Source organism: Phalacrocorax carbo, chromosome 3 (assembly GCF_963921805.1).
Source record: "Phalacrocorax carbo chromosome 3, bPhaCar2.1, whole genome shotgun sequence".
Lineage (NCBI taxonomy): Eukaryota > Metazoa > Chordata > Aves > Suliformes > Phalacrocoracidae > Phalacrocorax > Phalacrocorax carbo.
Genome location: NC_087515.1, coordinates 42,167,346 through 42,183,425, shown reverse-complemented (window position 1 = coordinate 42,183,425; position 16,080 = coordinate 42,167,346). Strand labels below are relative to the sequence as shown.

The 16,080-nt window shown below is 41.5% G+C and overlaps 1 long non-coding RNA gene across 1 annotated transcript in view; it reads left to right on the top strand.

The window, feature by feature from the left end:
- Positions 1–16,080, top strand: part of LOC135312534 (uncharacterized) — a 63,169-nt gene that overhangs the window by 7,883 nt on the left and 39,206 nt on the right. The window lies entirely within an intron of this gene.

Genomic DNA, 16,080 nt, shown 5'->3' with positions numbered 1-16,080 from the left:
ACAGAGCTATTTTATTACTTAAGGTGAACATGAATAACACTCGTTTTATGACAGATTCACATATAGCTAAACTAGAAAACACCCTTTCCACAAGGAAACCTGTCTATGTCACTGTTTAGTTAAAAGCAGTGGTGAGATCAATGCAGCCTTTTTATTCTAGTTAGCTTTTGTCCCTTATAGGAGGCCCTCATGGCATTATGAAAAGTAATTGATGTAAAGACATGTTCTGCTTGTTCTTTTATTTGGAAAATGTAGTCCCCCTAAACATGAGGTAATATGTTCACCAGGTTTTTCATCCCCCTTAGGGCCCAAGCCAGACAAGAAAGGATGCTGTTCTTAAGTGTGCAGGAAATTATTTTCTGCGCAACCGGAATGAAAGAGCAGTTTTGTGCCTTTTACTATGAGAACTGATAACATTTGTTATTTTTACCATACCTAATATGACATGTTGAATTCCTTCTCCTGCCCCGCCTCCTCTCCCAAACCCATATTTAGCTACTTCCCTGGGTGATCATTCTCTAGTATAACTTTCCAAACTCAATTATCTCTGACTAAATAATTTGAAGTCTAGTTTAAATTTAATTTCATTCTGTTCCACTGGGACAACTACCCAGAAGGATGGCTAAACAAGCAGGAGTTCTGAGAAATGCATCTGGCTTTCGAGCTGATGAATGATGTATTGAAAACAGATAATTTTCAAACAACTTCTCCAAGCATGGGTATGCCAGCAGGAATCTGCATTAAAAAAAACCCTAAAGACCTTCAGAAGAAATGAAGAGGAAATTATTTTTAAATAATGGCAGCAGATTGGAAGGGAGAAGGAATTAAAGATATCTCAGAACTTCAAGGGATGCTGTGCATGTCCCCTTAGAGGCAGGGAGGGCTGCAGGCTGTCTAAGTGCTCCTAGAATTTAAAGTTTTTAACACAGGTGAGGGTTATCCCTATTTTACAGACAAGACAGAACAGGAAAAGCTGAATCCTGTGAAATGCTGTTTGCAGTTTTTCTTGAAACATACAGAAAAAAGGCACATAATTCAGCACATCCTGGACGTAAGCAGACAGAACGTTGTCCAGTGAAAAATACTCTTTACAAAATATCAAAACATAAGGTAGAAAAAAGGTGATGTAACTTCTGTTGTACACAATGTGTCTGTGCAGCAGGGACCACAGCTCAGCAATGCTACCTGGTTTACCTTTGAACTAGGTAGCTCAGGCTGGCTGGCAAGACAGCTCTACAAGCAAATAATGTAGTAAAGGTAAGAAGTCAGAGTATTTTTCAGCTTTTTTGACCTGACTCTATCTTAAATTGTGAGGCTTCCCCCATAAGCAGCATAGTAACTGTGATGCCTGTGCTAGCTTGCCAGTTTGGGGCTAAAGCAAAACAAGCTGCAGTCATAGATGTACATGTCTTATTGTGTCCCAGCCAGACGTGGAACCCAAAGCTGAGCTGTGAAGGCACTAGACATATACCACAGTTTCAATGATAAAAATCTCATGCTATGGATTAGCAGGATGCCTGCTAATTGGCTAACTACCTAATAAATAATAGAAAGTTTAAAAATCACTTTTATGTGTGAGGATAATGAAAAACAGCATTAATGTTAGATAGGTTTCTGAACTTCAAAACGTGGAATCTATATTTGTCATCTTGTCAATTGCCAGTAGGTACTAGAAACTTATTTCCTGCTAGGCTCAACAACTGTAACAGTGACTTCGCACTTCCTAGCAGATCTCACCATAAAGTTCTCTGCTATAGACAGTGGCAAGATGATGAATCTGTGCAAGATTTCCAAATATATTGTCTGAAACCTTGTTTTACCATTGTTGCCTTAGTCCTGACCTGGTCAAAACCCTTTAAATTAGAGGAATGCTAGTCCCATGCTCTCAGCTAGTTAGACACCAGGAACAGGTTTATATTATTTAGAAGTATGGCAGGGTTTTAAGTTGCATATTCATGGAAGTCTTAGGTTTTTTTCATAGTATAAGCTGGTGGCCTGCAAAAGTTTAGCCTTTAAGGATTTTCTTTTTGATTACTTTTTCAGAATGGAAGAGTTTTCCCTGAACTGCACAACGTTATTCCTTTTCCTGATGCCAGTGGCTTTAAGCAGGGGCCCTGATCTCCCAAATGCTCTGATTTTCTTATGTTCCTCAGTTCTGAAAACCTGTCAAGCATACAGGCAGGCATCCTGCCAGCAGCTCTGTGGCAGTCAGTAGGATTTTGTAAAACTGGGCTCTGCTTGTTCAAAAACTGTGAAGCAATCCAGCTTAGTAGTCAGTGAAGTGTGAAACTGAGTAGTAAGTAAAGGAAAGGCCGGTGGAATGCAGACACCACAAGAAATGCGTGGATTTGCCATGTGAACTCAATTTCCAGACTCAAGGTGTGAATCTGTGATATTTGGCAGCCTTGCATTTTCAGCAGATGGCCAAGCATCCTACATGTCCCTGCAAAATAAAATTGTGGACACTTTTGTTTAATATCTTTGCCTTTGCAGATGTGTAAAATAATCCCTGAAGGTGGAATATATACTCTTTGGTTTTACTATTTCTGTTTAATTTTCTTTGGACCAAAGCATACTTTTTTTTGTCAATTTAATGAGCAGAATTCTTCTGCTTGAAACTGGAGTAGGTGCTCTTCAACCTTCCCTACAGAAAATCAAAAGAGAATCTTAAAACTTCAAGGATCAGAACACCAGGGCATCTTCCATGACAAGTCAGAGTTTCCTGTAATGGAAGGATATAAATCTGTGTCATAAGGAGTGGAAGAAGGAAAAACTGTTATTTGACTGTAACAGTTATGACCATCTATATAAATAGTGGATGTGTCCAGCTTTTGTGATGAAACTGTGTTTGGCCTTTGCCTTTTTTAATGGAAAGACATTCTATTACTGAATTTTTTTGTGTCTAACCACCTATGGATGGTTAAGCTAGAAATAACCAGATTTCCAATTTTCTGCACTTCAAAATAAGCTACTGAAATGTGAAACTTGAAGAAATAAGCCCATTATTGCACAGCATATTAAATGACTGTTTTATTTCTCTCCACACATGCTAGCTATAAATAAAACAAAAGTCTCTGAAAATCTGCCTGAAAGCTTTAAATCAGAGGAATATTGGATCTTTGTGTATCCACAGTAGTCCAACTAAGTTGGTAGACACTGGCTTGGCTCCCAGACCAAAGCTCCTGGGGCTCTCTGGCAACAGCACTAAGCCATAAACACCAGATGCAGTATATCTAACAAAATTAAATATCAGCAGTTTTTTACAGTTGGCATTTCAAAAACAACAGTGTTCATTTAAATGATGCCAGTGGTTTATCTTTGCACCTGAATCACAATTGCTGTATTTCTGAATGTGCTGGTGTGGGATCTCACAAATGCTGTTTTCCCTGGCAGGCCTGTGCTGCTGTCCCTTATGTAGCCATAAGTGTGTAAGCAATAGAAATACCTCTCCTCTTTGCTAGCCCCTTAATACCTGCCCAGGGTTTTAGGAGGAGCACTGTAAAACATGTAAAAAGTGCTGGTGAGCCAAGGCATGTGCAGGCAAGCAGAGTACAGGCTTGCTTTCTCCTCATGTCTTTAGAATGAAGTGACAGATTGGGAGTTTTAACAAATTACAAATGCCACAAAAACTGTAGTCTGTGTGTTTGAAAGGATCATGTTATTAGCTGTAATGGTGTCTGCCAGAGCAATTTCACAGCTGTGCTCCTGGCTTGCAATACCCCAGGACAATCTTTTCTCTGTGTCATTTGTACAGTAGTCCCTGGTGTTCATTTAGCACCTACAGGATAAATGTGTCTGGTAAACAATTATTGTGGCTCATGAGACTTATCTCAGGCCCCTGTTTCAAGTATTACATATCGCTACAGTCATTCCATGCATTAAATATAACTTGGCTATTTTAGTCTTAAGCATAAAGACGGCAGGGAAGAAATAAAAAGCATTACTGGCTCCCATGGATTGATTTTCTTCTTGCTGTACTTGGCATTTAGCTAGAACCCCTCCCTAGCTTGTTCTACTTTGTTGATTTGTAGTTTTGTCAAGCATGTTGGAAAACTTTCAAAGGTAGTGTGGCTATTAACAAGTTTTACCATTTGTGTTGCAAAAGTACTCAAGATTTTTATGATACACAAGGGTACTTTTGAATGGATGGATTTTGAGCCAGCTTCTCGCTTCTGTGAAGATCCTTAATATGCCCTTAAAGGACTCTCTGCACGACCTGGCCAGTGCAGAGAGGCCCCCTACTTTCAAAAGGTGGCTTCGGAACCGCTAGTGAACACCATGTTAAACCAGGGTGGTGAAACACTGGAACAGGTTGCCCAGAGAGGTGGTAGATGCCCCATTCCTGGAAACATTTGAGGTCAGGCTGGGTGGGGCTTTGAGCAACCTGATCTAGTGGAAGATATCCCTGCTCATTGCAGGGGGGTTGGTCTAGAAGACCTTTAAAGGTCCCTTCCAACCCAAACCATTTTCTGATAATACTGCACACAGGCTGGGTACTTTTTTTGCTTGTCTAATGACAAGCTTTGTCAGCAAAGTGATGTTCTTTCTTTGCTTCTGGACCTTGTTGGGGCTAAATTCTGCCCCAGTCACGCCTGTGAGTCTGGGCAGGACTTGAGACTTATTCAGGCTTGAGACTTGTTCTTTCAGGAGGTGCTCATGGGCATGGTGGGGACTCTCAGTAATTCTCAGCAAATCATGTTTTGTCTGGTATGTGGTTGGATTAGCTGCACTGTTCTCTTCATGTGGAAATGCACACTGAGAATCTTGCTTTGCAGACCTTTGCAGCTTGCAGGGGAGTCTGTGGGAGGACCTTTGTGGCAGAGGATCTGATGGCTTCAGCCTTGGTCTCATCGTTGCTTGTGTTAGTCCCTTACAGTAGGTAGGCAAGGTGATCTTTCCTGTGGTAATATTATTTGTACAATCCAAACTAGTTAGGCTTCACCTCTGTGGTGGGTTCCCCAAGAAGGCTGTTCATGGGAAGGAGTAATGTACTTGCTGTGTCTGTCCTCTGCTGATCACTGGTAGAGTCTAGTTGTTTTGTTAAATCAAGGTTCCCAGCTGTTTGAAGACCAAACACGTCACAGAGATCTAAGCTCTCCTAGAGCTTGTCTTGTGGATCTGATCTCCCCCAGATGGTAGGGCTGTTTCTGTTTCTTGGGCATCACACCAGATGCTTTACCTGCACTCTGTATAACTCTTGCAAAATGCTTCCTGGGACATGGGCCCTGACAGTGCCAGTGCTTTCTCTTTTTATTGCAGAATCCAAAGATGGCACATTTAAAAATTTGCCTCCAAGGTGGCACGCATCAGCGTGATTATAAACTCATGCAAAGGCAGGATTTATTTTGCTATTGCATGCTGCTGACAGTTCCCTGTAATAGCTGTTTTGTACATCCTTTGCAATTAGTTCAACCCAAACCCTGAGTGAGTGATGGAGGATAACATTAGTAATTTGATCATTTAGGGAGGAAAAAAAAGCTACAAGGCAGAGAGGACTGTTGTTTAGTTAAGAAACTAATTGCTGGGTTAGGTTTTCTTTATTTTTAGTTTCTAAATTCCTATTTGGACAGTTACATAAATGTCTAATTTCAAGAGTGTGGGTGTGTCAAAACATCAGTGCAACTTAGGGTGCTGCTGCTGCTCCCACTTAAATTGAGGTCAGATACTTGATATACATTTGGCTGCCTAAATTTGGGTTTTTAAGCAAGAGCAAACTCTCCCTGTGCTTTGAAGCTTTGCTGAATGTGAAGGTATGTGTTGTGTTGTCAGGTCAGCATCAGTATGTTTCCTTTTTCCATTCTCCATGTCTAGGCTGACACTTTCTCCTTGCGTGAGAGCAAAGGATTGTGAAAATTACTGGAAATCCCACAAGTCTCACTGCCTAAGATTAAGGTATAGAAGCAGAATTCTGGTTCAGGGCCTTTAGCTTCAAATGTCATGGGTTATGCTTTTGGGGATGTTAGTGCAACACCACTGCAATCTACGGTGTATCTCTGTTGGGATGCAGACTTGGCTCCATATTTATTTTTGTTCCATAACTTGTTAGCTTTAGGCTCTTTGCTGTGTTTCCAGACAAAGCAAACTTGGCTTAAGCTCTTATCCTGTAGTAAGAAGGAAGAGTGTAGTGACTCTCCGTCGTTCCAAAGAGTGCTTAATTCTTTCATTATTACATTTTCAATTAAGGCAGGGGCTTCTTGTTTGTGGGTACACATTGGCTACTTGCGCCATTGTGCCTCAGTCTCAGCTGTGATACTAGTTGCTGCTGTAGTATGAATGATCATTTTGAACTCTCCAGTGTGCTGTCTTTGAAATGTAAAATTTCTATTTGTCATTTGAAGGTGGGGGTCTTCATGTAACCAGAATCTATAAAGTGGTGCTTAAGACTGGAGAAAGTCTAAAGGAATTTTTGCTATGAAGATGTTGCTTAAAACCAAGGAATTCCTTTCCTGCATGCTACATTGTTCCCATTCATCATGGAGGAGGCAGGACTGAAGGATCAAATCCAGCCTGCTTGCTTGTCCTCTCTCTCCCTGAAATGCTTTATTACAGGGCTCAATTAAAAGCAAATTCTTCCCTCAGAGACTGTCTACAAAGTCTTGCCTGCCTTTATGAAATATTGAATTTACAGCTGCAGGATTTATTACAACAGTATTTTAAAACATTAGATGCTGCTGCAGCAGTTCTAATTAGAAATTAGTGCTGGACTGTGCAGGTGAAGTGTTTGTCCATCTGCACTGTCTGCATCAAGAGGCAATACAGACTGTGTTTACACATGTTTAAAGGACAGCCAGAGGTATCAGTGAGGAAAGCTAGAGTCTGTTGTGAAGTGCCACTGTGCTGTAATTTCTTTCTTCTTTGACTTGAATTTAGCACTGCCTTGGCCAGACTTTTTGCCTCTGTGGCATCACAGATTTGCAGCGGTTTAGTTGAGAAGGAAGACCTGTGCTGAGATGCTGTAGGCTTTGTGTTAGTGTGACAAATTATGTACTTTGCCATCATGATCAGTAAGAAATAATTAAAATGGAAGGCGGAAATTAACAAAGTAAATTTTGACTTGGCTATGTAATTTCTATTCAGCTAGTTGCTTTTGCTCTTAAAAAATCATTAATATCCACTAGGTCTTGTCTGATACAACCTGGCAGATCTGTCACTTCCTGAAAATCCTCCATGTAGATCAGCAAGGCCCTGGAGAGGGAACTTCCTCTTCCTGTCCCAAAGCCAGGCTAACCATGCCCAAATGACACCTCTCCAATGACAGAGGTTACTCAGCCTGCCCGGGCAAACGTATCCTGGTGCTCAGCTGTCTGAGCATTATGAAATGCAGTTCTAATATCTAGCCTAAGTCACCCTTTCTTCAGTTAGTCATTTGCTTCTTATCCTACCCACTGTGGACGCGCAGCTCCTTAACTGCTTCTTTCTGCAGCTACCTTTTCATTTCTGTATTATATGTTCCCTCATCTGCTCTTCTGTAAGTAAAGCAAATCTAACTGATTTGTGTCTTTTTATGCTAGATGTTTATCACAGTAGGTCTCCCCTGATTTCCTTGAGAGGAAATCTAACAAGCAGAGAGGAGAAGAGATTTAAGAGATGTATGCATTAGAAGAGTTTCAGTGTACATTGCAAATTGCACACTGCAATACCAGACAGTCCTCATTGATCACGCCTAAATAACATATTCTTTCCTTGAACATTAAACGTGGCAACGCACTGTACTAGGATTCAGGATTGATATTGCTGCTGTGCAAGGATAATTAGGAATTTACCAGTCCAGATTAACAGATGCCTTGAGAGGCGTGAATATGATTAACTTAATAAATACATGTTATGAAATCATGGGCAGTATTGTGACTGTAATGTATTTTCTCCGAAGGAAAATATGCCTGAATAAAGAAATCAGAAAGGACTTGATGCCAAATGCAGAATGGAAGGAAACTCCTATGAGGCTTGAGTCTGTCCACATTTTTTTCTGAGTGGTCTTTTCGTTTGAAGAATTACTGAGGAGTTATTTATCTTCATTTTATTATCTCCTAATCTCCTAACTCCACATCACCTTCCTAAAACACACTAGCATGTATCATGTGCATACGTAACAACATTCTCTAGGAGACTTGTTACTGCTTTATACTCACTGCAGGTGAATTTGTTTATAAAAAGGCAAGCAGCTACTTGAGATGGATGGAGTATAAGTTGCTATTTGCTCTTATGCCAAAAGTGGATTTCTGAGTGTGTTACAGTATAAAGGAGATGAGTTTTCTACAAAGCTATAAGACCAAAGAACCCTGGAGGTGAATTCAAGCAGTCCTCATAAAGATTGTTTATTATAAAAGTCTCAGCAGATGTGGAGGGCCTTTAACATCAGATTTGGGTTAGATGCTCGAGTTTGCAAATTAGTCTTAAGGCTGCCTGTACCTCCAACTTGACATTCAGCCTTGCCTCAAGGAATCCTAGTTTAAGAGTGACTGGAAAAAATTGCTAGACAGTCCCTTCTCGGCAGTCTGTCCTGGCAGAAGGTGACATGTTGTGATTATTCCTGAATCCTGCTGACCCTTGCTTGCAGGAATGTCTGTTGGCAGCAGACGTGGCATAGAAGAGCTTACAGATTGCGCCAGCTTGCATGGGCGACTGGGCCTAGGATCTGGCAGCTGTAGAGTAGAAGTATACAAAGCTGCCTTAAAGCTGCCTCATGCCGAGGGTGCATTCTGCACTGCCAGGAGGGAGAATTTCAGCCTCAGAGCCTGGATTGACAGCGTTTTATTCCAGGCATTATGTCTCAAAGTCTCATCCTGGTGAAGGGTGGAGTCAATCAACTGAATAACTTACCCTTCTGTTGTTTCCTTTCTGTTCTCAATGTTTCTTTACTCTGCAAAAGTGAACTTCTCCTGGACAAATATTTTAGAGCAGCTTTTTGCTGTGTGCCTTTCAAAGCAGAGAAGAGGAGAAGCGGCAAGTTAAACTAAGCTTCAGAATGTCATGTTATTTGGGGGAGAAAGCTCATCAGCTAGTGTTTCCTGTGCAATGTGTAAAAAGCTATAATTATGTGGGGCTGGCTTATTTTTAATAAGAGTAGACAACTACTGTAGCCATACTTTCAGTCCTGTGTATGATCAGGGTCCTGACAGGACTAGGCACTCTGCTGAAGTAGATTAAAGATGTGGTTTATTTTTTTGCGGGTAAGGAAGAGCTTTAACATTTCAAATTAAACAAGCCATATAACTTGACTAGGCAGTTTTGCAGTGAGCTTTGTAACTCCTAATGGAATGAGAGCTTGTTTCTTGTCCAGCCTTGATTTGACTGGGTTCAGCATATGCTTAAGAGCTTTGCTGAGTCTAGGCTGGGACATACTTTTCATGTAGGAATGCTGCAGAAAGGATAATGACCACAAGAATCTGGGTAGCAGCAAAGGCCTCAGCCTGCTCCCTTTGAGCCTCAACTTGTCTTGCTTTGTCATGAGTAGGATGTCAAGATGTAGATTTTAGTTGAAGTAGAATTTTTCATCAAACAGATTTGTTTGCTTGGTTTTTGCCCCTCACCCCCACCCGTGACCTGTTTTGCCTATATGTAAGCGCATTTCTAGTCCAGGACACTTTGGGTAAATTGTAATTTAAAAATCCTTTGCTAACTACACCTGAATTTTCAGTCAGAACTTTCATCAAATTTAAGTGCTATTCGTTTCATAAGTGTTGGCTGATATTTAGGCTTTTGGGCTGATTAACTTCACATACTGCTTTCTGGAATCTGCAATACTCTATTGCACAGGCAAATATTGGCTCAGTGTATGGAAAATGGCAAGTGATCCAGCTGCTTTGAGGCTCCCAAGTAGAGATGTATTAAAAAGAGTTGGTTTTCAGAGTGTCTCCACCTTCTGAAATGGAAGTTATTCTTGGGTTTTGCCAAGGCACTGAGGCTTTAAAATCACTGCTGACTTTAGAAAACTCATTGATCACAAATGCAGTTTCATGTTGTCTTCCCACTGTTATTCATCTTAATTATGGCAATGGGTGATAATAATCAAGTAGTGCTGGAATAAGGAGACTAATATGCCATGCAGATGCAGCTTGATACTCACTTGCAGAAGATACTCGAGACAGCACAAGTATATGGCGCTCAGCATGGCACAGCTGGCATGGTATGCCTCTACATTAATGTACATTGGAGGCATTCCTTATCTGGCATCAACTTTTGTGCTTTTGCAGTAATCCCTTATGCACGCTGCCAGTGTGCTCGGAGTGGTTTCCTTCCTGGTGGACCAAGGTTGAAGTCATGCAGAAGTGCTCCTGATGGTAACCAGCTTGTGTTGTGAGCACCATGTCCTCCAGCAATTAGTACATTGCTCAGGCATGCCTGTCACCCACAACTGAATACAAGCCACATAGCTGGTAAATGTTATGTAGATAACAAGTCCTAGAACTGTAGCATATCGTGTCAAATCAACCCCCAAGATTCCTCTCTTTATGCCATGCCAGGGGGTGTTGTAGATGCACAGTCCTGATCCAGCTGTGGTACTTATGGATGCTGATAATAGAGAGCACGCTGAGACATACACATAGAAATAATTTAGACCAGATGCCAGCAAAGCCCATGGGCAACCTCAGGCAGTCCTGCTTACTTCAGTCTGCCTGTTTGTTTGGGTGTGGATTTGCAAAAACCCACCCCGTAGCACTGCGTCTATACCAACATTGCCAAGCCACTTTCAAGGGATACTTCCTCTGTTCTTTGTGGAGGCGGTGAGGACTTCCTCAATCTCATCATAAGAAACCAAGAATCAGAATTGGTAGTTTTATTTTAGCTTTTTGGATGGAGTTTGTTGTCACTGGATAATTCTTTGTAGCCCCAGGGGAATTTTCTGGTAAATGTTACATGTTGACGGCCTGCAACATGAAGTCTGAGCAATATGTGTTTAAAACACAAGAGGCAGTTGCTTAAAATTTTGCTCGATGAGAAAGTTGGCAAATTTTTCTCTTTGGTCATGTAACTTGTAAGAGGAGAGGCAGAAATTCAAGTTGACTATTAAACAGCTTAATGCAGAAATTACTCAACACTTGTTTTTCTAAGCTTGAAACCAGAAAAACACCATTCTGCTCAGTGTTTCCACCATATCTGTAGACAGGGTAAAATGTTTACAGTCTTGAGAGAAGGCTAGTAAATTGGGCCAGTTACCAGCCTTTGCTAAGGTGCATGTCTGCATTGCTTGTTATCCCAAAATGCTTCTATACATGGTCTTTTGGAGCATCACTCTTTTCAGCAGCTAGGCACAATTGTGTACAAAATTTGCATAGGAAATTCATTCTGTTTTCCCATTTGATCTTACAGTTCGACCTTGACACTCTCTCCAATCAGAGGACAGCAAAATTATTAGAGCTATAGAAATCAGTGTTTTCCAGATAGCTATGCAGCTTGACACAGCTTCCTGGATTGTAAAGGAATGATGAGAGGTTATATGAGCATGGAGATGGATATCTATACCTGTAACTTCTAATTCTGATGTACTTTATTGTCCTCACCGTAGATTGTAGTGAGGATCCAGTAAAACTCTGCTTCTTTCATTTCTACAAATAGCACCAGAGTGAAGTATGAAGAGTTCTCATCTCTGTGGCTGTTAGATTGATAGGAATACAGTTTCTCAAATCCTATGTAGAGTTGACAGTTTCTGACATATTAGGATATCTTTAAAACTTGAGACTGATATACATAACATCTGTGTCTTGTCTTTTTTTCCAACTCTTTGTTCTAAGGTAAAATTCTGATCCTCATGAAAGCAAGAGAAGTTTGGTTGGTGGGAGCCAGATTTTTGGCTGGTTTCTTGCAACTATCTGTAGCATGCTTCACAGTTTGTTTTTTTGAGTATACCCCTGAGCTTCCTCAGTAAGAGCTTCCAATTCATACAGCTTAAGCCTGAATGAGCCTTTGGTCACCAGCTAGAGTTACTATTTCTGTTTATTCTGCATCACTTCATGCTCATTGTAACCAACGGATCCAACAGGTGTTTACTCGGGTTGTGGCAATGTAGTTTTAGTGGTTGGTGTGGAGGGCAAGAAGCATAGTCTTACACACACAGAATTAGATTTGATTTGTTTTGTGATTAGCATTTTGTGGGGTGAAGAGGGGATGAGATTGCATTTGTACCAGACTGAAAACTTCATCCTGAAATGTAAGTGCACACATAGTCTAGGTGGCTTTTTAGCTCAGTCCAATAAAACAGAGTTTATCTCCTGTCTGATACTTTTAGCAGAAATTATTCAAAAAGTATTGTTTGTTTTGGACAATCTTGTGACTCTTCACTCTTACCACTGTAGGAACTGTGTATAGATGTAGGCTTGTTTATTTCTGCAGCTGAATATTTCATTTGCAGGGTTCAAAGGCTCTTACAGAATGCTCTGACCAGTATCAAAACTGGATTTCTCCACTAGAAATTCAGAGTAACTTAAACAACTTTTAAAAATCTGCTGCTGCATTTGGCCTAGGTGTTTTCACTTCAAGCTACGTGAACCCCAGTCATACTCCAGTGTGACTACTGACTGCAAAGACAGTCTTTGGCTTGGTTGCAACCTCCCTATTTGTTTGCTCCCTCTGCTTTCTTGGTCTGTCAGAGACCTACTGTTTCTCTAGGTATCTCCCTCCTGATATACTTAAGGCATTTTATAATATTTCTTCTGGCAATTTATTCTCCTGTTTTTTTTCTTTAATATCCCTTTTTCATTTTTCCTGTCAAAGTCATTCTGTTGTATTAAAGACACATGAACTGGATTTATGGTGCCTGAAATGTTGTTTTGGCCCTAAAACTCACTCCCTGCCATACCACTGGAAATTATTGCAACTTTTCCGTATCTTTACTTTAAAGATCCCATTGAACTCAAGCATGCATGTGTGGCATTTTTCTAGCAGAAGAATATTTATTTAATCTGCCTATAGAGAAGCAGAGAGTGAAATCCTAGATCCATTCAAATCAGCGGGGCTTTCCCTGGCCTCCAGCTGAGCTGTGCTTTAATGATCAGGTTTGTGGTTTGTAGTCGGCCTTTCAGTGAGGGGAGATGGACAGCACAAAGCATGATTCTCACTCCCATATTCTGGGATGAGAAGCTAAGCCAAGGGTACAGCAAGAGGTGGAGAACTTGGAGGACCAAGTTTTCTTCCTGCTTCTTGCAATGGCCTCCTGGAAGATAAGTATTTATGTTTTACCATTAGCCTGGCTGTAAAATAATAAAGCTCCTAAGCAGCACAGTACTATTTGGATGAGTAGTTTTGCTGGTGTATTCCAATTGTATTAGACGTTCTGGAAATGCATGTCCCTCTGGGACATGCTAAGCCCATAAAGCAACAGATAAACTTAAGCTGCAGGTTTATTCAGGTGCTTAGGTGCATTGCCTACATGGGCCCAGGAAATTAATATTCCCTGTGAATTGTGGTGATGTGTCCCATTGGAAGTCATCTGGTTTGGTGACAAGCCCAGCTTCTCCCAGCAGAGAAGTTTGCTGAAATAAGGTGAGTTAAAATGGTTTCCCCCTATTCCCGTCCCCAGCTGAAGAGCAGTTTAAACAGTGAAAACTGTCAAGAGTGCTTATTCAGAGAAGCAATGTTGGAAGCTGAAGATAAGAGCATTTATCTTCATGTCAAAACTACTCAGTGTCTGTGATGGACTCCCAACATGCTTTAACAAGGAGCTTAGGCTGGAGACAGTGGAATGCAAGGAGTCCAGGGGATGTTGTTTATCCCGCTGAAACATGGCATGCATCAAATCAGTTATGTGGTGCAAGTGTATTTCTCCCCATCACCAGCCAGCATTGCAAGCTTGAAGAAAATATATTCTAGACACTAGCAGAGCCTCCTCCCTTTAGATGCTGATTTAACGTGAAATATAGTAAAGGGGAAGAAGAAAGAAAGAGGGGGAGAAGGGGAATCTTGTATGTTCTGCAGCAGATCGCCACATCGATCTTGTCATTTAGGCAAGCACAGTTGGACCTGAAGCTATGAGTCTGTGGGATGTGCTGTATTTCTGTCACGAACTGTCAGCCTCAGAGAAGCACAAGAGGTGCCGTAACAGAGTAGAAAATGCAGTAATAAAGGGACCAGCAAGCCATTTAAGAGCAAATCAAAGCTGTTGCTATTTTGGCTTGTGGTCACCTTCAACAGCTAGAAATGTGCTCTGGCCTTGCCTCCTCCTGCAGTGAAGCGGTGATAGGAAGAGGCAAGACATAAGAGAAAGATTGGTGTTTCTATCAGGCCTGCTCCCATCCATGCTGGGTGGCAGGAGTTAAGTTGTTCTGTGTGGCTAATGGTACCTGTGGGTCCTAAAGGAATGCTCAGCCTGCCCTTGTACCACTCGTGCTATGGCTTGCCAAGCCCTCCCTGGTGCTATCTCCGAGCCAGCTCCTCCATGAAGATTTCTTCTCCAAGCCTGCACTCTGAAATTACAACCTGTGTTACACATCATTGACAGCCAGTTTGGGAGCTGAGAGCGCACTCAGGTTCTGCAGGGACCTAATCCAAGATCAGAAATTTTTCTGCAATAGTTCTCTCCATCAGGAGTGTGGCTTAAAAATCTGTTTTTGTTTAAATGAACGCTCTGGGAGGCATTGTGCCTTTGGTGGGGCCACAGTGAGAGAGCTGGAGTGGCTTCCGTCAGAAGGTTCAATCAAACAGATACACTGGCAAACTCATCTAAGTTAATAGCAGGCCTTGGGCATCCCTCCACCTGGAGTGATGTCAGCACCATGGGATACTTGTGTTTCTCCCGAGCAGAGCAAAGACACTAGAGAGCGCCACGTATTTGCAGATTTTGACTCGGCAAGTGCAGTCTGAGGATGTGATTACTCCCTGAGGGGAGGATGCGGGCGATAACTCTTATCAGGACCCAGCCGTGGCTTGCTGCTGTGTGCTGTACAGGAAGACTTGTGTGTGGAGAGGTGGTTTCGCTCTTGATATGTGTAGCTGCGGATGCAACATAGCTTTGCATTTCCTCCAGTGAGCTTCGTGCCTTTTGGGAAGAAAAGGTGGGTTTGATGTCAGGAGGAAATCCTGTTACTCTCCTTGCTAATAGAGGAGATGTGTTTGAACCCACAGATATTCCCAGCCTTCTGTACAAACCTTCTGTCACATCTTCTTGAATGTAGCAGTTGAGAGAAGGTGCCAGGCAGGGCCTGTCCAGCAATCCCCCATTTTAAGGAAATTCTCAGAGCGGACTAAGGTGAAATGTCTAAGGAGGTGCCCTTGAGGCAGTTTTGCAGGAGGATTGCCATTGGTTTTAAGCTCACACTCTATGGTCCTTGTGAAGAAAACATTTAATTTTCAAGTACTTGAATACCTAAACAATGTTTAATGTTTTAGTGTATTTGAATAGCTGAGTCATTTTTTTAAGAGCAGGCTGGAGTGAGATTGTTTTGCTGTCTCTTATTCTCACTCCCCCAAATGGCATAGGCTTCATGTGAGTTCCATGTGGGCTCTACCCTACTCTTCCTTGAGGGAGGGTAGCTCATTCCAGCAGTGCTGGAGAATAACTGTCCTTGCTGTCACATCACACACTGTCCTGTATCTTCTCCCATCACCCAAAGCCTCCTGAAGCTTCTCTCTACCCTAAATTGGTAGGGAAGCAGTCTACATGGTATCATGCTCCTCTTAATCACCGATCATGTGATGGTGATGACTACACTTTCATTACAGTGACCTGGATTTTTTTTCCCCAGTGAATGTTTCCTGCAGGAAAAAATGAGACTTCACCAAAACCTGACTTACCTTTCAGAAGGTGCCCATTGTATTCAGAAGTACTTTTTAAAATAAAAACTTGGGTTTTTTTAAGGGAGGCGATATGTAGGTATTTTGGAATTTTAAGTTTGCTATTTTTCTCCTCCCTAGAAGGCTAAATGAAATCTTGCAGTTATTTTTCCTATCTCATCTTTTTTATTGTTTTGTGGATGTTTTTATTATCTTGCCATTTCTGAAAATATTTCACATTAAGAAAGCTCCAAAATAGTAAAAGAGAAAGAAAACAGTAGAAAAGAAAAAAAAGGTGGTAGAGAAAAGATGTTTAGGAGGAAACATTTTTATTGCAGTTGCCAGCAGGAGGAAAAAGAAGAATACTTTTTTTTC